Raw genomic sequence first — 23,750 nt, 5'->3', positions numbered from 1 at the left:
CAATGAGATCACAGTCCACAGGTGTGATGGTATATTCCCTCAGTACTGAAGATAATGGAAAAAGAGTCATTGTTTTCCAGACTGTTTTGGGGGGGATTTGGGGGGGAGGGGTTGTTTGTTTTGTTTTGTTTATTTTTTTGAAACAAGACAGTGCTCAAATCTAGAAGAGATGTTACAGCCACAGGTCATTGTATTTATTAAATTTCAAAAATCTGGAATCAAAGAAATAGTTTTTCTGATTTCCTCAATACCTGAGGTCAGAGCACATCTACAATTATTGGAATCACAATTCATATCCACATTGTGAAAGCTTGCTCACTGAGATGTGTGATATTGAATGCAATGGATACATAGTCATGTATCAAAGGTATAGCTTTTTGTAGCCATAATTTTACTGTGTGGTCAGACCAGTAAAAGTAATCTCTTATCAGATCTTTCGTGCTTCTCATCTTGAATACACAGTTCATACCATTTCTATTTAATAAATTCTGAAAATAGCAACAGAGAACTCTACTAATCTTTGTTATGTGTATAGATATTCGTCTGAAACAAGGTATTTATATTCCCTTGAATAAAACACTTGATACTCTCAGAATTTAGGCCATGAAGGAACAAAGGTCTTGCTGTTCAAATTTCAAAATGGGTTCAATGTTTATTTTCAACACATATAGCCTAACTTCATTTTATTATTGAAAAGTATTTATATGTAACTTTTGTTATTTTAATTTAGTATAAGTGTGACAGACCAGAGCTTTACACTGGTAGTAAAAAAGATAGGGGCTTTTATACCTTTACTGTGAGTGAATTTACCAAATGAAACCTGGATAGGCATCTTATCTCTAAGTTCAGTTGTAAAGGGTTTATGTTAAATTGACGTAGTAGAGTGTATATTCATTAATGTTCCTACCTTTACTAAACAAAATGGAAGTGGGGAATATCATTATGTCATTTTTCTTCCATTTCCAGATCTCCAGTTTCTTAGCTGAGGATTAATACTTGTTTGCTTCAAAGGTTAAATGTTTTGCATTCGACTTTTCTATGCAAAGTCATCCACAGTCATTCTAATCACGTTTTTCTTGTTCTCCTTTTAGTATTGGCTTAACCTAATTAGTGTTCACAGCTAATACAATAGCCATTGGTGGTGGTGAGCTGAAATAACATGCAGAACTTCCTGCAGCCCAGTCTTGTCAATATCTGATATCAATCCAGCCACATGTGGTGTTCACTACTGAAACGTCATGGCTGCCCTTCACTCCTGTTTGTCCATCTCCTGAGCAACTTCTTTTCTAATCTCCATCTCTGACAAACTCCTTCTCAAATCTCACCCAGATGCAGCATATGCACAGAGAGAAATGAATTTTAAAAAAATCTTTAAAAAGCAGAATATGCTTTTATGCATGTACTCTTTAATGTAGAAGGATACTGAGAGGGAGGGGGGAGAAAGGGGCATCTGATAAGAGAAACAAACACTTTACTAATATTAATTCCTTTTTGCCTTTTTAACCTCCATTTAGAGAAGGGAGCAATGCATACAAAGCAGTCACACTGAAAGCAGAAACAGTATCGTCTAAAATATCTCCTTTCAGAATATTTGAAGGTCACAGACAAGATAATGAACAAGAAATACCTAAAAGGGTCAGACTGAAAAATGCTCATTAGAAACCACAATCTCAGCATTACAATATTGGGGTTTAAGGGTTTTACCCTTAAGCATTTAAGCATCATGAGAAAACTGTGTTATCTTTAAATATTATAAATGACAAATGATTGTTGCAGAGAACAAAGGGAATCCAAGAAGGAGTCTAAACTCTCATTATACAGACAGCAAAATGGCAATCTACATTTTGCAATAGTAATTAACTGTGGTTAGGGATACCCTAAAGAGATGCAATTAGTTTATAATGTATTCTGCACTTTAAAATATACATTTTAATGTCTTTATTTATTATTTATATTAAAGAGTAATAGTTGTTTTCTTCAAAACTAATCTCCAAACCCCAGAAACAAAGTGCTTACAATATTCATAACAGGTGAAAGCATAATATATGTTAGGGGCAAGATTCAACAAGCAACCAGAGCCCCGGAGAAGGAATCCAGCAAAATTTTGGCATCTTGGGCTAAATCTGTTATTCCTGAGCACCTGTCACGTTAACCCAAAGTTACTTTATATTTAACACTGATACTCACTGGGCATTTAGAGCTGCAGCTCTGTACATAGGCAAAACTGATTTTGTTTTATGAGTCTGAATAAATCAAAGCCTAATACCATTCACAACCTGCAAGTTACACAGCCAGATTAGACAAAAAAGATACAATTTCAATGCTTGTTATACTCACAGGTTAGGACATTTTTCTAGTGATCAGAATTTAATCCAGGTTAAATTTTCTCCCAAAGGGTTTCAGATACATGTTGCCCTTTAGTCTACTTTCATCAAAAGAATGTATTCCACTGGGAGGAGATGATAATACATATCTATCTTGTTCAAATTTCATGTATAAGCAGAAAATATATAAAGAGTAAATACACTATAGAGGGGGAGGGCAAAACTCTGTTATTTCATGGTCAGGGTTCTCAGTTAAGTTGTCGGAGTCCTGGAGTCTGATCCTTGATAAGGCCTATTCCATATTTTTCCATTGCTTAAAATTCACAAATACACCTATGAGCAGTAGTCAGAACCTCAAATTCTTGAGTGCTCTCTAAGGAAAGGGTTTTTTGGGGTTTTGGGGGTTTTTTTTAAGAGGATTCCAGATTGTTAATTCCAAGTGTCAATTCTGGTGGAACAGACATACCTCTGCCTCTATCTGTCCCTTTTTGGCTAAGGCAAAGCATTGAGTGTCATATGATGATCCCATTTTGGGGTAGCTGGCTCTCCTGATATTCTATTTAGGAGCTTAGGCACCTAAATCAGAGGTATGTATCCCACTCAGAATAAAGTTAGACATTTCAGAATCCAATTTTCAGAATTCTCACATCCTTTATTAGATATAGCCATTGATATTTACAAGGAGATATACTCATTAGCTCTACTTATTAGTCAGCTGTATAAATAATAGATAATAATTTTAATGAAAAATATCTAGCTAACTAGTAGTACAATTTTCATATAATAAATGCTGTAGTTTGTAATATCAGTCATGATGAATTGCTTTTAAATATCTTTAAATAACTACCATTAATTTTCTGTGACAGGGGAACAGGAAAAAAAAGTGGACTTCTTGAAGTTACAGAAAAGTTCTATCCTTAATATAGTAGAAAATGAGTAACATGTAAAATACAATAACATTGCACATATTGGGCTGAAAATGAAAATACTCAGGTCAGGTTGGATGACATAGGAAGAAGGTATCTTAGACACTTGTGTGATTCTCTACTCTCTTATCTGGATATTTACCAGCAGAAGATAGAGTTGCACTTGCAAAACAACTCTGCCAAATCTAGTCTTGAATTTTACCAACAACATTTATATAGCAGGTTTTAACAATTACAGACTAAAATTCACTTCACTTTGAAGCATAAAATATACCCAATGAAAATACAGTCTTATTCAGTGTGTGAAATTCTGTGCTATTCTCCTAGACCGGGCACCTCTACTTATATAAATGTAATCACATTAATTGAAGCATCTGTCTGCTGCAGCAATTGATTAAAGTTACAGATCAGAGCCGTACAAAATTCTCCATCATACACTACTAGATGGAATTTTGCCAAAAGATATCTAACTACCCATCAAAGAATTAGAATTTTTAAAGGCTGAAACAGGTAGGGCAAATGGGAGGGTGTCCCGATCCAATATCGGGAGGGTTTCGTTACGATCCCAAGGACGAGATTAAGACGCTAAAACCGGTCAAATATCGTACAACCTTTTACCTTTATTTTCCACGAATTGGGGAGAAAAGGCGTGGGGGGGGGGGGGGAAGGCGAAGGGGAGGCGAAGGGAAAAAGGGAACAAGGGTAAGGGGAAAAGATAGAGAAAAGTTGGAAAAGGAGAGAGGAAGCTAGCTACCACCACTCCGAGGCCGATGATGTTCCGCTGACTCCGCTCGAATCACAGCTCAAGCTGGGTGCCTCCGACGAGGGCCGAGGAGCGAGGGCCGAGAGAGGGAGTGAGAAAGAGATGGGGGGGGCCGAACAAAGAAATCCCTCGGCAATTATAGCTTTTTCAAATTAAGTTTTCCCACCCCTCACGTGGTAGTTCAGACCAATAGTAATATTTGGGTCTGGGGTCTCCTGCTCCTTATTGGGTCTCATCACTGTCCCTAGGTAGGCCGTTTACTGTTGCCGTTTCTGCTGACAGGTGTGTCTCCATTCTTAGGTCCAGCCATTAGCTCTCAAGGTCCTGACAAAGAAGGTGATAACTTCAGCAATTAGCACTGTTTCAGCAGTGCACAGGAATGCAAATTGCTGGTAACTCCCTTATCATTCCCGCCTGCAGCAGCTCTGGGCCCTTTCTCACTGTACTAGGGAGTGCGGCCTAAGGCTTCAGCAAATTTAGCCACTCATGCCAAGCAGGTTTTATAGAAGTTGTGCTAAAAACGGACAATAATTTACAGTCCAGATCCCAAAGTCTCTGCCCGATTGCAGTCTCGTTCAGTGCAGGCTCGGTGTGTCCTGGGTGGTCACAGGGAGACCTTTTCAGGGGTCGCAGCAGCTCAGTCCTGTTTCCGCTGGGAACAGATGGCTTGTTCGGGGTTATGGTTCGCTTGCATCTTATGTACCAAGAAATGTTCAAGGCAAAAGTTCACTCATCTGTCCGCCACAGAGGGTATGGAATGTGGAAGTGAGGATTTATTTTTAATGGTTTGAGTGTAAGAAATTGCGATGTGTGTAGGCAATGTCATAAAAATTTGTTCTTTCAATGTTATACACAGTTGTCATTGTACCAACCTACAAAAAACATCCCAGCCTATTTTGTGGCAAGATAGCTAGGTAAAACTAACTGAAAAATTCTTTTCTTTTTTTCTAAATATGTTTTAGTTTGTTGTCTTGCTTCACAGAAATCTACAACAGAGCACAAAGCAAGGAAGTTTATTGTTTCACCTTCCACTGTGCTCTAGGAAATCTAGACTGCTCAGGTTGGTTTGTTTAGTTGTTTTTTGTCTCCACCTTTCCTTTCACCTAAGTATTCTATTCATTCAATTCATTTCAATAGACTTCCCCTGAACTGGTAATTTATCTGATAAAAACTAGCTTTGATGAGAAATCTGAAAACATTTCAATATATTAGAGGCAGAGCTTGTTATATCAGGTGAAGGATTAACAGACCATTCCCAAATATTAATTCCGTTAGAAAAGGGACAGATTAAAATTTACAGATTAGATCTATTCTACCACATTAATCAAGGGCAGGATGCAAGCCTGAGTCCTGGACTACTGACCATCCATACTGCTTGCTTCATAGCTATCACTGGGCACTACTGAGAAGAGTCTGGCCCCATCATCTCCACACCCTCCCTTCAGATGCTTATATACAGTGATAAGACCTGCCCTCAGCCTTCTCTTCTCCAGGCTGAACAGTCTCAGCTCTCATACCTGCAGAGTTAAGCACATCATTAGTATTCTCATGATATTTCTTTGGTTTACAGTCAGATTGTCTTTGTTGGTACAGGAGGATGCCACTCACATTTCCATGTGTATACTTTAATAAAACTGACCTTTAACATCTGACAAACTTATGAAAAGAAAGACCAAAAACATACAAAATTAACCCCCAGTATTAAGAGAAATATAAAATCACTAATTAAATTAAAAAAATCATGACAAAAGGCACTTTCATAAACCTGTTTGAAACAGTAGTTTTACTGCAGGGTATACACACATCTCTAATGTCTACTTACACAGTATATATATGTGTATCTATACATACACATTTATGTAATTATATACACACATATACATACTACATATACATATATACACATACTATGTATACTATATTTTATATACACATATATTACTTATATAAATGTGTATATATGTACTTGTGTGTGTGTATGTATATATATGAGAGAATGTATCTGGAAAAGTTTTAGTGCTATGAATTCTTACACTATCATTTACCGTGCATAATTTTAATAAATTTTGAAGCTTGGAGAGGCGTATTCCAAAAGTTCAATGAATCGTTGAATTTCCAGATGTGCTTCTACCATGTATCAGTAGATTCCCAGTGTCATGCTGTCAAATTCGGGAAGGTTGTGTTAGAATTAAACACTCCAACTTAAGCTTTAACACAAGACAGAAAGCTTATCTAACCTGACAGTACTCTAGAAATAATCAATCTGACTTGTCAAAGATGGTACATGCCAGGATCTTTACATTATTTAAAAATGAAGGAAGGAAGAGAAAAAGAAAAGAGCAAAATTATAAAGCCCTATGGTCACATTTTAAATGTGGCAAAGAGAGACATAAGACAAAACAGAAATAAAAAAATGCACAGAAGCTCATAATATACACTATTTATGACTCAGTGTAGCTTTAACCTTTAGCTACATCCAGTATTCTATTCAAACTGAAGAAGTAAATGAAAAAGAAACATGATATGTCTCAGCAAAAATTGTGAGTGATAAGTTGTTTCCACAGAACCACAGAATGGTCAAGGTTGGAAGGGAACTCTGGAAATCATCTAGTCCAACCCCCCTGCTCAAGCAAGGTGTCCTAGAGCACGTTGCCCAGGATTTTGTCCACACAGCTTTTGCATATCTCCAAAGATGGGGACTCCACAGGGCAACCTGTTCCAGTGCTCAGTCACCCTCACAGTTAAGAAGTTTTTCCTCATGTTCAGATGGAACTTCCTGTGTTTCAGTTTGTGCTCATTGCCTCCCATCCTATCACTGGGCACCACTAAAGAGCCTGGCCCCATCCTCTCCACACCCTCCCTTCAGATATTTATACGCACTGATAAGATCCCCTCCTCAGCCTTCTCTTCTCCAGGCTAAACAGGCCCAGCTTTCTCAGCCTTTCCTCATAGAAGAGATAGAGGGACTGGAATCCCTTCATCATCTTAGTAGCCCTCGGCTAGACTTGCTCCAGTAGCTCATGTCTCTCTTGTATTGGAGAGCCCAGAACTGGACTCCAGATGCGGCCTCACCAGGACTGAGTAGAGGAGGAGGATGACGTCCCTCAACCTGCTGGCAATGCTTTTCCTAATGCAACCCAGGATACCATTGGCCTTCTTGGCCACAAGGTCACATTGCTGGCTCATGGCCAACTTGTTGTCCACCAGGATGCCCAAGTCCTTCTCCACAGAGCTGTTTTCCAGCAGGTCAACCTCCAGCCTGTCCTAGTGCATGGGTTTTTCCTCCCTAGGTGCAGGACCCTGCACTTCCCTTTGTTGAACTTCATGAGGTTCCTCTCTGCCCAGCTCTCCAGCCTGCCCAGGTCCCTCTGAATGCCCACACAGCCCACTGGTGTATCAGCCACTCCTCCCAGGTTTGCATCATCAGCAAACTTGCTGAGGGTGCACTCTGTCCCTTCATCCAGGTCACTGATGAATAAGTTGAATGATACCAGATCCAGCATTGACCTCTAGGAGACACCGCTAGCTACAGGCCTCCAACTAGATTCTGCACCACTGATCACAACCCTCTGACCTCTGCCATTCAGCCAGTTCTCAACCCACCTCACTGTCCACTCATCTAGCCTGCACTTCCTGAGCTTCCCTATAAGGATGTTATGGGAGATAGTGTTGAAGGCCTTCCTGAAGTCAAAGTAGACAACATCCACTGCTCTCCCCTCATCTACCCAGCCAGTTATCCCATCAGAGAAGGCTATCCATTTGGTTAAGCACTATTTCGCCTTTGTGAGTACATGGTGACTCCTCCTGATCACCTTCTTATCCTTCATATGCTTGAAGATGGCATCATATGTAAAATGGTTGTAGCTGTCTTTGGAAGAAGAAAGCTACAGGTGACTGTGGACATCTAAAATGTTTTTTAAAGGTGGAAAAGTTAGCTTGGTCTGTTGTTTATAGTGCTTTTAGTGAAATATGTTGATGATGTGTCCATTTTAAAACAAATGCCCCCTTCTCATGACAAGTACAATCACTATGCTAACATGTCTTATGAAATTTGTAAAATTAAAGTTCACTACAGGCCAATATTCTTTACCATCTATTTTGTTCTATTGGAGCACTTTTTTAGTCCCGTGTATTCAAAATAACTAGCTATTTAATATGAAAAAGCTCTTTTAGAAAATTATTGGTTTATTTACACCCTTAATATCTTATCTAATGAAAAGGAACCCTAGTCAGACTAGAGAATTTCAGTATCAGTTCTACTCAAATAGTTAAAGTAACACAAATTCCTGTTGTATGCTTTTGTAGTCCAACTACATTAACTGTAAATATACAAGACATTTAGACATACAAACTTCATTCAGATTTGGATACCTAAATATAGACATGAAGTACCTTTTGAGACATGCTAGGGCAGTGAAATAGCTACGTAGGGCTATTATGTATGACGCAGGACTTGCAAGAGAGCTGCACCCTTCTGAATCAGTAACTAAGGATGTAAAAAATACCCTAGGGCATCTCAAATGACAGTGGACAACTAAATTAAAGTAATTGAATGGAACCTCTGGTGTCTGCATTAGGCTGAAATAAATAGCTCCATACATTTTGTTGACTGTATTGACTGACTATAATGGGAGCTTAGACACATACGCTACATAACAGTGTCTGCACTGTGGATATCTACACTTAGGTATGCAAATCTGAAGTGGTGTCTCAAATTAGATGGGAAAATGGTATAATATATACTTTATTTCAGTATTTTACCGCTTTTTGATTTCACTGACCACTTCAAAACAGAAAGGTCTTTCATGGACCATATTTCTGCCCAGCCATCCAGCTGCCTTTTCCTCAGAGGCAATACCTAAATGATGTATAGATGTATTCTCTTAGGAGTACAGACTACTTTCTTAGGAATCCTACAGTCTCATTCTCTGTGCTCTCCAAACAGGAGACATACTGTTTCTCACTGTGGCTCCTGTTTTGCCTTTGTGTAGACCCTAAGATAAAACTTTCCCAGTGGAAAGCAGCCAAGGAAAGGCCTGGGAAGAATATCTGACCCTGCAATATCTAAGTGTGACTTGTATTCAGTCTAACACAATATTAACATAGACCAAAGTAAGCCAGTTCTATCATCAAAAAGGGAAAAAAAAAAAAAAAAAAAAAAAGAAAGCAGCAAAATGGTAAGACAGGAAAAATAGGGAGCAATATTGAGGAAGGCATGACAAGCCCCTGACTGGACAAAGGAAATTGATTTTGCGTGATAACTAGCAACCTATCATGAATAAACATTGAAGACTGAAGAGTAGAGAAGAAAACAGAAGAAAGAAGGCCTTTACCTAACCACAAGAAACAAGACAACCAAAAATAAGCTTTGTTTACTCACAGTAGATGACAAGTATAGCTAGTGTAGTCCCATATTCGGTGATTGGTAGCACAGTGTGTTACTCTCTGTGTGCTTGAATGCCTCAGGATAAGCTGGAATAGCTATTCACCCTCAATGTGAGAATGGCCCTTCCCACCTCGTCTAAGCACCAGCTGGGATGCAACTGAAAGTGTTGCTTAGTCAGCTGGTCCAGTTAGTGAATAGTGGGCATGCCTTTACCCAGCTGGTGAGCTGAGTTGTAGATCTTTGGATCTAGAGATCCTGCTACAGAAGATGCATAGCAGATCTAGAGATGAGGATTGTCTTCGAAAATAGTATTTATTTTAATTTTTAAGAAGGATATCACCCCTTATAAATGTTAGCTTAGGCATTTTTCAGATCTTGAGTGGCTCATCCAGATTTACAATGTTTAGTAACCAAACTAGATAAAAGCAAAATAAACCAGATTTATAGAGTCAATTAATTGTTGCAAATTTAACTCTAATGTCTGTTTATAACTTGTTTATCTGGGGTTCCTAATTTATACAAGTATATTTGCCTAATGTCTTTGTATATCTATAAGCTGCCTACTTTTTGTGAACATCCGTAATATGTGAGAGAGAAGTTTTGACATTAAATTCACATGGAACACAAAGAAAAAAACTAAATATGTTTTCAAGGCTGAGTTCATTCAGTAATTATTCTTTCTGTATGATGACCCACTGCAAACTCTGATAATTTCTAAAAGGTCTGAGAAGGTCTCTTGACTGCCTTCAGATCTTGCATACTTTGGGGCTTCCTGTTAGAAGCTCCTTTTTGAAATTGCAGTAGAAAATACCCATTAATTGTCTGCCCTGACCAGCAAGCACACAATATGACACACTTGAGGAAAAGAAAAAGAAACATAGGTCAAAAGCATCATTGGCAAGTAGGCAAGGCTGACAAATGTCCATAATTTAAATGCGCAGAGAATAGACATAGAAATAAATACATTTTCCATTCACCCTCAGATAAAAGATATTTTGCAGCTCACAGTTTTTGGGAGGAAGATGTTGTCGCTACTGTATCACTGTAGGATTTAGATTTTTGTTTTGTTTTGATCACAAGGGAGTATGCTTTTTCAGGAGTCTTAAATTTTCTATACACACCAAAGCCGTGTAGTTAAAATGGAAGCAGAGTAGGTAAGTTATCACTGCCTTTTAACATAGTCTGAATAAAGCCTTCTCTAATCAGTGGAAGCCCTCATTGACCCAGTGATTACAAATGAGCTGTTGATCCCTATAATATTTTACTATTTCCATACGGAGATGCTATATGGGACACACATATCTGTTTCTTTTATCTTGGCAGTGATTGAGCAATATGTGTTTAATGCCATTTTCAATGCCACAGGGCAGATCTGGTCCTCAGCTGCTGATCCAGAATGGTTTGGGTTTTCTATAGCCTTGTGTCATATTTCCAGTACTCTGTTAGATACCTTAAAGCACCTAAACTGGTATCTGAGTCACCGCTTTAGCACTTACTTGCGGGTCCTTTGGGGTATATACCTTCATTTTTTTCTGTGTTATTCAGCACCTATACAACCTATACAACTGGGATCTTGGCATATGACTGAGATTTCTAGTCATTATGGTAATAGTAGGACAAATTAGTATGATTAATAATAAAGAAGAAAATGATAATAAGTAATAATAATAGTAATGATAATAAACATTATAAGGAGATTAGGAATAAGAAAAGAGAGTGCACTGGTATAAACAGTGTGATCTGTCTGCATAAATATGAGAAAGATGATAACACTATAGTCAGAGAACAATAAATAACCACACTTTTATGATATGAATCTCCCCCCCCAAAAAAAAAATATATATATACACACACACACACACACACATATTAAGTTTTTTGTATGGATGTGTGGCCTGAATCAAACTATTTGCTATTGATCTGTGATCTAAATCAAACTCACCATATTAAACAGAGAGAATTCCAGTGACTCCAGAGCATTCTGAATGAAGACAGTGCTGCAGGATAGACCTGTCATCAGCTGCTCTCTATATTATTCACTGGGGAAACACTGGATAAAAAAGGCAAGACTACAGAAAAATAGCTTTAGGGCAAGTAAAATATTCACTGAATTTCCCCTTTTGCAGTTGAATGTCCTAAGTACTAGGCTCCAGTCACCTTCTCTATCATCACTTTGCCTTCTGACCCTATGAATCTTGTCCTACTGCGTTTAGACTGGACCATCTTCAAGTATTACAGAAGAGCTAAAATGCTTTTTGCAAATGGGGATTCAAACTTCTTAAAGGAGAATAAGGCCTAAAATTCTGACTTTTCCTTTCTGAAAGAGTGACCTAAGTACTAAGTGGCTGTGCAAAGATCACCACTTGTTTTTTATAGGCTGGAATGAGTTCGATACAGTAAGGTTCATCTGAGCTGTCCGAATCAAAAGAGTTTTGCAGACTATGTCTTTTATGAATTCTGAAAAGTCTTTGATCCAGGAAATCAATACAGTAAAGTCAAAGACTACACTAAGCATGCTCAGTAGCTCAAATTTAAACCTGCAGGAAGGTTTTGGTAGAAGTCTCAGTCATGTAGGCTGTATCAGGTGTCCGTGAAAGCTAGGTAACATTTTACAGATTTTAGTCCTGAATTTGGATTATAAATTACTTTTCAGGCATTGTAAATTATTCTAAACTGCTATCTTGTCCTAGCACCTACCAGCTTAAGCGCATTTCAGCTTTTCCTTCAGAAACTTTGGTTCTGGAGCACAGAGCTGTTGTGAATGCCCAGAGCCATGCACCCCAGTCAGTCTCCAATATTTGCTGTAAATGATCCAGTTATGTATTTCCCATTGAAATATATTTCACATATTTTACATATTTTCACTAGGGTGACATCCCATATGACTTCCTCTTTTCTTTTGTCTTCCATCAAGACCTTCAAAGACATTCATCTATCATGAATTCCCCCCCGTATCTCCACCAATTAATTGAGCACCTAAGAGATTCTCGAGTATGAGTTTGAAGGGATTAAAAGAATGTGAAGCAAAACAGTTCCTTACAGCTTCCAGAAGCAAAGAGTGATTAAACCAGAAAAAAAAAAAGTGCAGTGAACACTGTTTGACTGCTAAATCAATCTTTGTCTAACAGAAAAAGCCAGGATTTAACCATGTGACTTTGACCAGAAATTATGTTTGGCAATGGTTGTCTACAGCTGAAAATGTGTTATAGAACTAGTGTAGTTATCTATGTCTGTGTTTTTGCCTGAGTGTTATCTAACTAACTCAAGGTCATTAGAACGTAGATCTAGTTTCTATTAGGATAATAAAATAAAATAAAATGTATATCCTTGTAGGAAATTATCTAGCAAATGAGTTCCTTCAAACTCTAGTCTCAGGAGAAATATTTCACTTGAAGGCATAACTAAATGAACACCTGTTAATAGACTGCAGTTAACAGCAGCACTTTAACATTCGTTGATATCTGTCCTAAACAGTGTTCAGAGAATTGAGATGAAACTGATAAAAAAAAAAAAAAAAAAAAAGGAATGGGCTGAAACTCTCATAGCACAGCTGAGTTGATTAACTGCACCTTTAGAGCTCTGCATTACATTGGGACTTCATGTGCTCCAATATTCCACCATATAGGGATATTAAATCTGGTTGGGTTTATCACTCTATCAGATCTTGGTACACAGCTCAGAGTGAAATGAGATTCATTGCATTTGTAGCTATTATATCATTAATATTTGCCTACACAATACAAAATGAACTAAGAGTTCTTTTTCTAGCTTATTTTAATAGGTATTTGTATTTTGTATTTTGTATTTTCATTAGGTAGTTTCATAATTTTTCATTTTGCAAAATCATTTTCACTATTTTCACTATTTCTTATTTTTCTTTTCCAAATTCTATCTTAAAACTTCAATTACTTAGGGATTTAAATTGCTTTTATCTATTTACTTATTTGTTTGTTTGTTTGTTTATTGCAAGGACAGCTCTTTATCTTTTTATGTCTTACTGCAATGTACTCCTAATAAATGTTTTATTTTTCCATAGCAGTCTTGGGGAAATCTTTTTTTTTAAAAAAAAAAACAAATTGGAATATCTAGTCACTATTTTTGTCTAATGGTGATGAATATTTGTGCAAGCTGAGGACTGGGAAAGTGAGAGTTTCCATTTCTGGGCAGTTTTGTTTTATTTGCTTTAGATTACCCTCTTTTTTACTGTTTTATCAGGAGCTATAATGTAGTACTTCTCTATTACGTTATATATTATATATATATCATCTGTAACTACTACCCTTTAATATTTAGGATAACCTTTAATACTACCTCTTCTTATCCCCATTAATAGATTTAAAATGCAGTGTAATTTAATTTTAGCCAAAAGGGGTTTCTGAAAGATAATATAAAGATTATTGCTACTTGCACAATTACATATAATTAATTTGGGGAGTGAAATGGTGCTGAAAGATGAATCACTTACAGAATATTTCTTAAAAGCTAGAACTAATTAGACAAAAGAATATCACAATAATGCATGCAGCTCCTCAGAGGAAATATATCTGATAGGTGTAGTCTACATATAGCCTTAGCATGTTAAAAACACTCATTTATTAATTTAAGATAAAAGATAATGGTAACTCTGTACTAATGTATTAGAAAAATATTCTAAAATATATATGCTACTTAGGATAAAAACTACATAAAATGCAATTTGTTTGATATTAATAGTAATGTGAATATCTTTTAGTGTGTGGGCAGCAATTTCTTTTTAAATCCATTCAGCATTATCCAGCCTGCTGTGTTTAATTTCAAAATCTAGCATTTTGTAACATAAAATAAGTAGTTTGTTCACCTGAGCTTCATATTGCATCAATCACATACAACATCAAAAATAATTCTGATGGAAACATACTCACAGGACTGTAGCAATTCATAACATTGGTCTTCACTGTAGTTTTATTCCTTTATTTACTTTTCCATGATTAAAAAGTATACTTCAAGGGTTTTCTTGAGGTTATGACGAGAAAAGGCCACATTTTATGATCTCCAAAGTAAAAGCATCTATCCAAGGCAAGTGAAGGAAAAAAATCAAATAACCAAAATCAGAGTTTAGGAAACTCAGGAAAATTAATTAAACCATAGGATGAGAATCAGAGTATTAAAGTATTTACTGTATATTTGTATTGCATAAATATCTGGTAATAGGAATAACAGATTAGAAGGTTATTCTATAATATGGTTGAGTATCTCAAATGTTGTTTAATCCAGACTAGTGCATAGATGAGAGAAAGCTTGATGAAACTCAGCACAGACCAAACTGACATAATGCTGCTGAGCTGGGAAAAACAACGGAAAGTTTTGGGAGATTTTATGTCAACCTCTTTGAATGAGTGAATACCTCTGTCCTCATCACTGGTGTTCTCATTTAAGATTTACTCCAGATGCTCTGCTGCTGGTAGATGCCCATGCTTCAGCAACAGCTAGCTGTGAGGTTGTCTTTTCTCAAATAAAATTATCATGGTGTCTGATAGAAGGACCATACCTGATTATGGTACAGAGCAGGAAACATGATGCATGCAACAGTTTGCTTACTGAATGGGACATCTCCTCAACAGTATATGAGAGCAGTGCTCTGAGAGCTACAGTGAAACCCAGATTAAGCCCATCTAAATGTAAGCATTGGATTAAAAATGATGCTTGCGGCAAATTCCCTCCAAAGTAAATGAAAACCAATTTGCATTCAGGAGACAAGGCAGACCTTAGACAGTCATTCGCACTTTCAGGACATCTTTAGTCAGACATCATTAGGCTGCATGCTACCATGACACTCACCTCCATGTCACACAAGCCACTAGGGAGTCCCAAACTATATCAGAGCTACAGTCACCACTGCAAATCAGTTAACCTTTGAAGTAAGGCACTAGCTGAGTATAGTGGAGTGAGTCTAGGCCTGACTGATTTGAGTCTGACCATGCAGTGTAGCATCTAGCTGACATTATCATTTCTGAGGAGCTCGGGTTTTTTGCTTTGTTTTGTTTTGTTCTGTTTTCTTACCTAAGCCACACGTTAGAATACATAAAGACTTGGATTAGAAATTCTTCATTACAGAAACTCAGGAAAACTGGAAAAAAAAATCTCAATGCAAGTTCTCATATTGTTTATTGATCCCATGTTTAATTTGAAGCAGAACACTAGGCAATGAATTCCACTCTCACCAGATAAATCCCAGCGAAGAATAAAATCAAACCTCTTGGACGTGTTTAGTGCCATTTGAGGTACCTCAGAGTATTCCCTTTGGCCTCCAGTTACTGCTCTAGAAACTGTGGGTATCCCACAAGGGCCTGCATTGTATATTGCAAATTCTGTGCAGATCTCCCAGACTTTCTCAGGCATCTAAAATTGCTCTAGATGTCTATGTTTAGACAATTAAATTGAATCTTTCATCCTGGATGAGTTTTATTTGTTTAGCATAAACAACCACACACCTTTTATTACTGTGGCTTTTATTTTATTATAAATGGCAAAGCTAACATGGTACTTGTACTCAGATATAAGCATGTCATAAATAATAGCTTAAAGATATCACACCTTTCAAGTTGCTTTTCCTTAAAATTAAGCCTATGCATTTATGATCCAGTGGTGCAAATTTACTGACTTGAAGATTCAGCCAAAAACATGGGGCTCTTAATGATCAAGCTTTTGCCATGAACAGATTAACTCTTTCTTGCTTCTGCAGTGAATAGTAAAATGCACAGATTTAAAATAACACATGACAAACACTTCTAGAAGGTCATCTCATGTAATAAACACATTGATTCATTCATGTATCCACTTTTGCAGATCATTTTTATCATCAGTGGAGATGGAAAACTGATACTTCTAGATTACTGTATTTCACCAGGCCTAGGATTTCCCATCAAAACCTAATTGTTATTTTAAAAAAATGCAATAAAAAATAAAGGAAATGATTGGGGAAATTGCTCGTTGACCACTCTGGTGATAAAGAAAAGACTTTTTTAAGGTAATTTTTATATTTGCAGTCATTTATATTTAAATATAAAATGTATTTATATTACATCCCATTCTCTGATTGATGCATGACTACTTTGTAATTGTTTTGTTGTTTTCAGAGCAGCACATCTTGTGAGATGACATGCAGCCTTCCTCATCAAGAGTCTGCAAGAGCCAATTTAATGAAGGTGGAAGTATGCCTGTTGCAACTGGGCGAGCTTTTTAATACTGCTGCCAAGAAGACAGAAAAACTGAAAATTCTGTGTCAATCTTTCAAAACAATAGTTGCAGCAACAAAAAAATCAACATCTGTTACGTGTTTTTCCTTTGTTTCTTCTAATCGATCCAGCAAATCTTTGCCAAACATTTGCAGTGTGCCGTAGAAATGTCACTTGAGGGTGAAAAAGAGTGTCACTTTATAAGTAAATGTCATTTGCAAGTAAATACCATTGACTAGTGAGGAAAACTAACTCTAAGAAATGAAGCTGAGTGGCTAAATGGCTGATGATACAAACAAGAAGCAGAGCATATAATGAAGATTCAAGTTAATTTGTACTCCATCTGTCTGTTGTCCTAACAATAGTAGATGGTGATGGAGGTGATAGTAATGGGTTTCCAGATCATCTCAGGTTGAAGCTCTACCACCGAACAAATATCTGCAGTGAGTAATAATGCTTCCACCTTCATCAGTCGTGGCAATTGAAATGCCTCTCCTTTTCCCTTTCTTTTTCTTTCATTAAGTCTCGAGTTTTGTAGAGTTCTCAGATAATATCTGTCTCTGTTGTTCTAACCTTGCCTCTCCTTTTGTGCCCTTCAGTTCTGGATCTCCTTTACACTCGCTCATCTACCCTAAACGTGATGTCCAGCTGGTACTCTCATCCACCTGCATTACTTCTGAACATTTCAGCTGCTCTAGAATGCCATTATTCCTATCTGCATGCGTGCACCCCCAAAGAAGAAATGAGTGTGTAAACTTATTTACCCATGCCAACAAATTAATCACAAAGCTTGCTAAGACTTGGCAAACAGAATTCATATCTTATGTCTTCAGTGGGTATAGAAGATCTCTGAGACTTTGTAACATACTTTGTGCTGTGAGCTTTATTATTTTAAGACTGCCTATTCAAAAGCTACTTGTCAAAACATCTACAGAATCTATGTTCAAAGAAATGACTGACAAGAAGAATGAGTATTGATATTTGTTTTAGCTTTTAAGATAGAAAGAATATGATAAGCTTAACTGATTCACATAAATTCATAAGGAAGATTTTTAATGAAATGTATCTAGTTATGTCTGTTTATTCTATCTTCATCTTCCTCATTTGTTCTTTCATTCTGTTTCTTGAAAGTCCCATATCTCTTTTCTATTCTTTCAAACATCCTATCTAGGTTAATTGTTGCAGATTTTAGGAATAAGTATGTGTAAGTTTTCAAAGTGGCACTGATGTCAGTATTATTCAGAAGAAAGGAACAAATCTGGAGAGGTGCTAGCAACACACACAAAAATTGTTAGTATCCTATTTAAGGCAAATTTAATCTGCAGCTATACTGGAGAAAATATGTTTACCTACAGTATTTTAAAGTGATATGAAAAAGATGTGGAGGTTCTACCTTCACACTAGCTCTTCCCTAAGAATCTCAATCCTTTGCCAAGTAATTTTCACACAAATATGAAAATCAATACATCATGCTTTTTTCTTTTTTTTTTTTTTTTTTGCCTTCTGCCATCCAGCCTCCCATTCTTTTCAACACATTTATCTATTCTTTACATCTTCCACCTTGCACATTTTCTGCCTTAAACTTTCACTTCTGCTCTGCTTTACTTACAGTTCTGGGGGCAAAACTTTTTTGTAACTTGGAAATTTTGTAATACAAACTCCTCCTTCTCTTCCTCAAAACTGATATTTTTGGAACAGAGAAAAATTCTCATTTCTCAAAGAAAAGAAGCACTGTTTTTAAGCTCCAAACTCCCTACTCTCCTTCTTTGATAAAAGACACAAGAGGAAGGTGGGAGTAATGTCCTTGCTTCCTGTAGAAGCTTTCATTAGCTCTTCCTCCCTTGAGTATCAAGCATAGAAGGCATCCTACAGAGTTTGGCTTTTTTTTCCCTGCCCTTCTTACAGGTTGTATTAATAATATAGTTATCTAGGCAATTTTGCTTTCTATAAATTTTATTTCCAGGATCTGCCATTTGGCTCACCTTAAGCAGTATATACATGTCTATTTGTACAAGGGAATACCATATAATTGGCAAATGAAAAAGAGACACCAGGAAAACTGTAGGTTTCTGTATAAATTGTGTGCCCAAAAAAAAACCATACTCAGTATTTAGTGCTGCTAGTGACATTCCCAAATTACACATCTGTTCTTTTGGTTTACATTTTAGGGGACCAGGCAGCAAATGGAAAACACAGCGAGACATTCAAAAGAGGACTATTCTCCCTTCTAAAACTATGTAGGATCCACTAAAAATCCTGACTGCTGACAATCACACATGATAGCATTGTTTATGAGTAAAACACTGAATGAAATGCACTACTGTTTAGGCACTTAGTAATGTCAGTAATCTCTGGTACAGATGATGGGTAATTCGAAGAGTGAATCAGTCCAGCTGTAAGTTCTCTTAATTCCTTCTGCTGCAGAAAGATTTTCCCTTTATTCTCACTAATCTGTAAGTTTACAGGATAAGCTATAAAAAAATGGAAGCAAGATGGGCCACATAAAAACAAACCTAAACAAACAAACTAAAAAAAAAAAACTAAAAAACTAAAATATCCCTATGATTTAGTAAGCATCTTTAGAGATCACCCTTAAACAATTTACTCAGACTGTCAGATGATAGCTTTTTCTTCAGATCCATCCATACCCTAGTTTTGTCTGTTATTTCAGTCTTTTTCCATAAAACACAAGAACGTGATCCTCAACTATTGATTCTGATGGGTTCTTGGTTACTCACCCTCATTGTGACTTGCATGTTTTGCTGCAGGTAGATGAGCAGGCCACTAGAGAATGAGACATTTCCCTTTGTTTCTGGTACAGACTTTTTACAAAGTAGTAAGCTCATCCTGGTTTCAGGAATGCCATGACAAGATCTGAAATAATGAATGTATTTTGAATAATTATTCAAAAAAAAAAAATTATCACACTTTTCAGACTTGAACTTTTAACTCCACAGCCATTCTCAACTTAAGGAATGTTTTATATATATATATATATATATATATATATATATATATATATCTGATTTGAATGCATAATATTAAGCAGTATGCACCTTCAATCCATAATATTTAAACCTCAAATATAAAGCAGAAGACAACCTGTTTAGAACTTACTATGGTTTGCTTTATAAAATTGAAAATTACAGTGTAAAATATTTTAACAGCTTGGCCTTGTTTGCCTTGAAGCTTCCTTTTGCTGTTAGCAGGTGGTAGTTAATCTGAACAGATAAAAGGGAAATAGAGTGGATCTTCAGAAAAAGGAACAGTAAGGATGTGCACTGAGCATGCTCAGGGGAGAGTTATGAGTGTATCAGTAAGGCCTGGGGAGAAAACTAGACCCTAACTCTTTAATGTTATAGTTTAGGTCATCAAAGCACAATCAGAAATTAGTTTTACTGCTACACTCTGTGACCTCTGTTTACTGCCAAATTGGGAATATCAGCTGATATCAATTCAAATTACAGTTCAGTGTGCAACATAGAAAACTATTTTTGTTTACAACTTCAGCTCTAAGCTCACATAGCAAGTGAAGTATGTGCCACTATGTCAGTTTAAAACTGCAATCTATCCATATGGGTTTATCTGTCTGCAAGGGATAAAATGTTTATTGAAGAACAGCAACATATAAAATGAAAAGGATGCAAAAACACCACGGGCTAAAAGACCATATTGGCGTTTTCTTCTGACAGTAACGTAACACTACATTAATGCTATCAGAAATCAAATTTAATATCAGTGTTTATAATCAGGAACTTCTAAAGACAGTCAGAAAAACTGTAGATTCAAAATGGAATGTAATATGCAAAATTTACCTAAACTATTATTATCACTGCTAACAGAATTTACAAAGCTATAAATTTGGTCCTTGTTTTACAGAATAAATTGATTTCATTAATCTCATAAAGAGCTTTTCTAGAGATTTTTAGTTTTCTAGTTTATGCTCTGGCCTGGAATAACACTTCTCAATAATTTTAGTATTTTTACTTAAAGGTCTTTCTTTTCTTTCTTTTTTTCCTTTCTTCTTTTAATAGTTTTAAAAGGCTACTTTCTTGAAGTAGATAATCATCTTATTCATTTCCTTTCTTCTTTATGCAGTGAATTACTTCTGGTACCTTTTATAGGTGGAAAAATGGTCAACATAAGGTATTTGTCATTCAGGTTTTCTCTTCACCGTGTTTTAGTGTTAAATCTGTATTTTTAAGCAACAGTACACCAGTGCAATAAACTCTGAAACTCTTTTATTCAGACTTCATCTGTTAGACCCACAATACCACTCTTTAATTTAATAACTTGAAAACTCATTTGACACACTATACAAACAGAGGAAGTTCATACAGTTGTCTCTTTAATTAATGTGTTCAGCATCTGAGTCTCCATGAAAGAAAAAAAAAAGTCTGCAGCAGTGCAAAACCACAGATAAAAAGAAGCCAAGCCAGCACCTAAAGTGAAGCTAATTGGCCCAGATGGAGTGCTTTAGACAAGATTGATCAAGCTGCGTCAAAGTCTTAGAATACTGTTGCAGAACTCAAGTTGACCTTTGGACATACCTGATGACACACACAATACTAATTCATTTGTACAGAATTTCAAGAGACTAAACCATTACATCTTTCCTTCAGTATCTGCTTTATATTATTGATGGAATTGATATGTCAACAACGGACCTGTAACTACCTGTGGTGAATTTCCTTGGTAAGCAAATAGTTCAGCTGTTCCAATAAAACTTCCAGCCTTTCTCAAAAATTTATTTGATAGATCTGTGATGTGTTTATGACTGTGTGCACATATAAAGGACTGGAACAAATTTCTTTAATAAAAATGTAGTTTTCTAAAGAGAAATACAGGATAAGGATGGAATTTAATCAGACTGGGTTTTTTTCTGACAAGAATTCCCATTGCTAGCCTAATAATTCTGTAAGAAGGACTGAATATTTGCATAGAATACTTAAGTCACTTTATCCCTACAGTCCATCATGTATGTATTTATCAAAAACTGCTGTAGACGCAAATGCATTTACAGCAGGTAGACCGGCCCTTAGAAGGACCACACTACACTGATCACTGAAAAAAGAAGTAAGCTATTTATAGGATGTTAGGGGACAAGGTCAGTTTTATGCATATATTTGTACTTTATTCACTTCTGACTGAATATGTTAAGTGAAACCTCAATGTAAATGATAAACACTACTAATTCAGTAACTGCATTTGTTGTGTGACTTCTTAGAAGAGAAAAATCAGTTTCTCATCTTGTCAAATTTTACTCTGTTAATAGAGATACAAACAGACAATAAAATAAAATATAGTCATTACACCATCTAATAGACTCCTAACTCAGTGACACTTAAAAACCAAAGTCTAAATCCTCCCTTCTCTTACAAGTTCTAAATAACCTTCAAAATAATGACAAATAACACAGGATCTGGTCCTATTATTAAATTATACTAAGTAATTTCTGTTTCCAAGTGGAGGATGTTTCACAAATACATTCTGTACCATAAGTGCTAGATCATTTAATTTTAACACTTTAATCTATATAAAATGTATAATTTAATTCTTATAAAATTGTTATCTAACTTTCATCTTCTAGTGGACAGAGAATAACAAGAACCTCAGGAGGGTGATTCATGGTGTCATCAGAAAGATGTTATAGGGGAAGATTTGTCTGGGCTGAGTTAAGCTCTGTTTATAATCAGTGGAAAGAAAAGAAACCTCCCTGAAATAAATCATCATTGTACCATAAGCAAGTATTAAAGACAGCTGAGGTAACATGTTCTGATACTTCTATTATATATCTCCATTGTTTATAACTGGAGTGAAAATTATGAGCTAAGACTTAGACATCTAAATGAGAGAAGCTGGAGTAATGAATCCCACCCTAATTGTTTTTACTACCAAAAGCAATATACTATTACCATACATAAACAAAATAACAGTTAAAAATACCATTCTCTGTACTGTCTCTTCCTATGTTATAATTCTATATTTTATGTTACCTTAATCCAAATACATCTGTGTTTGTCATGGGACAACCAACTACCTTTACAGTCCCGAACCAGGAGGGTTTCGTGTGACACGAGGGAGGGGAGGAGGGGAGAAGGAGATTTACTGCATGACTCCACAACGTATTTTAAAGATCTAAATTTACTACACAAGTTACAACAGTACAAAGCAATAATTCTTATCAATAGAAACTTAGTTCAACTAGAATACTTATTTTCCAATTCTAATTGATCTTACCCACATGTTGCCTGAGCGGCCAATGTACACTTTTACCCACCTGTTGCCTGAATGGCCAGCGTACACTCAATCGCAGGGAAGTAATTGCAGAAGGGCGTCCCCGTCCCGAGGAGATCCGCAAGTTGGCAGGCCCGCTGTCACCTGCAAAGAGCCCAAGATGGCCTCTGGGGCCAACCTATTTATACCCTTCAAGGGAAGGCAGAGGTGGAGTCACTAGGCCAGTTGCAGTTCTCTTCACACAGTTGCAGTCCCTAGCTCCTGGCTCTAATTCTCCTATGTTACTTTATGAGCATGTAATTATTTTAATACTCTTTTTAAAAGGTTTCACTCTTGTCCTTAGCTATAGTATCTAATCCCCTTGTAAATGAAGACATTTATACCTTTGCTACTTATTTTGCTAATACCAGATAAAAGATCTGCTGCTTGTGTGTTTGTATAGAGCTTGTCATTTTATATTATATGACAGAACATGACATATTTCCTCCATGGTACATTTTGATAATGTCAAATAGAAGTACAGAAGTCTAGAATTTTTAGTTAGACTTTTTCTTTCTTTCAACTTGAAGGTACGGAACCATCTAAACATGCAAATTATTTGTGAGAGAAGATATTAAATAGCATTTAGTTGACATCTGTTAACAATAGCCAAAACTAGAAAAGATACTTTTCTTCAATGTGTAGCATAGGGCTTTCCTGTTGGTTACAATGTCTGCAGGATGATACTGTATTATTGTGTCATCTTGATCATCAAAAGCTAAGCTGTGCATATAAAAAACTATTCTGAGAAGTAGTTTTATCAAATTAATTGTTCACTAAAAGTAGTATACTCAACAGATTATCGTTTAGATTGATGAATCTGTAAATAGAATACACTATCTTTTTATTAAACCGAAACAT

The 23,750-nt window shown here is 36.3% G+C and overlaps 2 long non-coding RNA genes across 4 annotated transcripts; one reads left to right on the top strand and one right to left on the bottom strand.

The window, feature by feature from the left end:
• The first annotated feature begins 5,009 nt into the window (after positions 1–5,009).
• Positions 5,010–19,378, top strand: LOC135327137 (uncharacterized). Its single transcript, XR_010387208.1, has 3 exons — positions 5,010–5,073; positions 16,225–16,405; positions 16,515–19,378. It is a non-coding gene; the product is annotated as an uncharacterized LOC135327137 (long non-coding RNA).
• On the bottom strand, positions 5,072–23,022 carry LOC112981899 (uncharacterized). Of its 3 annotated transcripts, none has more exons than XR_010387210.1 (5): positions 22,894–23,022; positions 19,352–19,487; positions 14,301–14,445; positions 11,342–11,449; positions 5,072–5,530 (listed from the first exon to the last, which is right to left on the bottom strand). It is a non-coding gene; the product is annotated as an uncharacterized LOC112981899 (long non-coding RNA). The 3 variants fall into 3 exon arrangements; XR_010387209.1 differs by lacking the exon at positions 5,072–5,530 and adding an exon at positions 5,914–6,172; XR_003258853.2 differs by lacking the exon at positions 5,072–5,530 and having other exon boundaries at positions 11,231–11,449.
• Positions 23,023–23,750: the final 728 nt, after the last annotated feature.

Source organism: Dromaius novaehollandiae, chromosome 1, assembly GCF_036370855.1.
Source record: "Dromaius novaehollandiae isolate bDroNov1 chromosome 1, bDroNov1.hap1, whole genome shotgun sequence".
NCBI lineage: Eukaryota > Metazoa > Chordata > Aves > Casuariiformes > Dromaiidae > Dromaius > Dromaius novaehollandiae.
This window is presented reverse-complemented; position numbering and strand designations above follow the sequence as displayed.